Source organism: Leucoraja erinacea, chromosome 8, assembly GCF_028641065.1.
Source record: "Leucoraja erinacea ecotype New England chromosome 8, Leri_hhj_1, whole genome shotgun sequence".
Classification (NCBI taxonomy): domain Eukaryota; kingdom Metazoa; phylum Chordata; class Chondrichthyes; order Rajiformes; family Rajidae; genus Leucoraja; species Leucoraja erinaceus.
Genome location: NC_073384.1, coordinates 48,585,696 through 48,587,248, shown reverse-complemented (window position 1 = coordinate 48,587,248; position 1,553 = coordinate 48,585,696). Strand labels below are relative to the sequence as shown.

Sequence of the window (1,553 nt, the reverse complement as noted above, 5' to 3'; positions counted from 1 at the left end):
TATCTTTCATTATTTTGTTCTATTTACCTCGTATGTCTCTCGTTTTCCATCCCCCGACTCTCAGTCTGAAGAAAGGTCTCGACCCGAAACGTCACCTATTCGTTTTCTTCAGAGATGCTGCCTGACCCGCTGAGGTCAGGCAGCATCTCTGATACTCCAGCATTTTGTGTCTATCTTTGGTATAAACCAGTGTCTGCACTACCTTCCTACACCCTGCCACCACGCTCTACTCCAATCAAGTGAGGACTATCCTAGATGGATAACTTACTGCTTGTTGTAAGACACTTAGATGATCGAATAATGGAATGACCCATGTATATTATAGGAGATGTCTAGAGGCATATGAGCCAAATGAGGGCAGATGGGAAATGAGGGCAGTAGAGCTGCTGCCTTACAGCACCAGATAACCAGGTTCAATCCTGACCAAGGGTGCTGTTTGTATAGAGTTTGTACATTCTCCCTGTGAATGCATGGGTTTTCTCCATTTGCCCCGGTCTCCTCCCACATTCCAAAGATATGCAGGTTTGTAGGTTAATTGGCTTTGGTAAAATTGTAAATTGTCCCAAGTGCGTAGGATCATGTTAGTGTACAGGTTTATCGCTGGTCGGGGCGGACTCGATGGGATTGAGGGCCTGTTTTTGTTCCATATCTCTAAAGCCTAAAGATTAATTTAGATGGATTAGTTTTGTCGGTATGGATGAGTTGGGCCAGAGGTCCTGTTTCTATGTTGTATGGTTCTGGGACTCCATGACCAGATTCACACACGAGGAATGGCCATGAAAATATCACTCCCAGCAGAAACATATTGAAGCCACTCTCACTCTGGAGCACAGAGCTCCAGTGGCGCAATCGGTTAGCGCGCGGTACTTATACAGCAGTACGCAGTGAGCAATGCCGAGGTTGTGAGTTCGAGCCTCACCTGGAGCACACGTTTTACAGGCACCCTCGACGGTCCACATACTCACACCAGATTACCGCCCCCGCCTATAATTTTTAATGCATTTTGTTGTCTCTGTACTGTACACTGACAATGACAATTAAAATTGAATCTGAATCTGAATCTGAATCTGAATCTCATTTCAGTGTTAGAAAGCCCTGGACCAACACCCCAGTCAAGAAGATTGAATGCATAAGCAATATTGGCACTGTGCTAAAGTGTCCAATGCTGTCAGAGGTGCTGACAAAGTGTGTGTTGATCGCCCAGGTGAAGTTAACGTTACTTAGACCATTTTGAACAGGAGTGGTGAAGTTCTTCTGATATCTTGATCTGTGTTTATTGCTCAACCACGTCACCAAAGAGATTGACTGGCCATCTAACACATCACCCGAAACTTCACCTATTCTTTTACTCCAGTGATGCTGCCTGACCTGTGAGTTACTCCAGCATTTTGTGTCTATCTTTGGTGTAAACCAGCATCTGCAGTTCCTTCCTACACTGTTTGTGTCAAATTGGCTGCCATGTTGCAAACTCTGACACATGAGCATTTATGAAGATATCTGTGGATTGTAAGATAGAAGCAAAAGCAAAGTTTCCCCTCGGAGAAATTTAAAAT

The 1,553-nt window shown here is 44.5% G+C and overlaps 1 non-coding gene across 1 annotated transcript; it reads left to right on the top strand.

Moving 5' to 3' along the window:
• The first annotated feature begins 834 nt into the window (after positions 1 to 834).
• Positions 835 to 927, top strand: trnai-uau (transfer RNA isoleucine (anticodon UAU)). Its single transcript is given in 2 exon segments — positions 835 to 872; positions 892 to 927. It is a non-coding gene; the product is annotated as a tRNA-Ile (tRNA).
• The last annotated feature ends 626 nt before the right edge of the window (positions 928 to 1,553 follow it).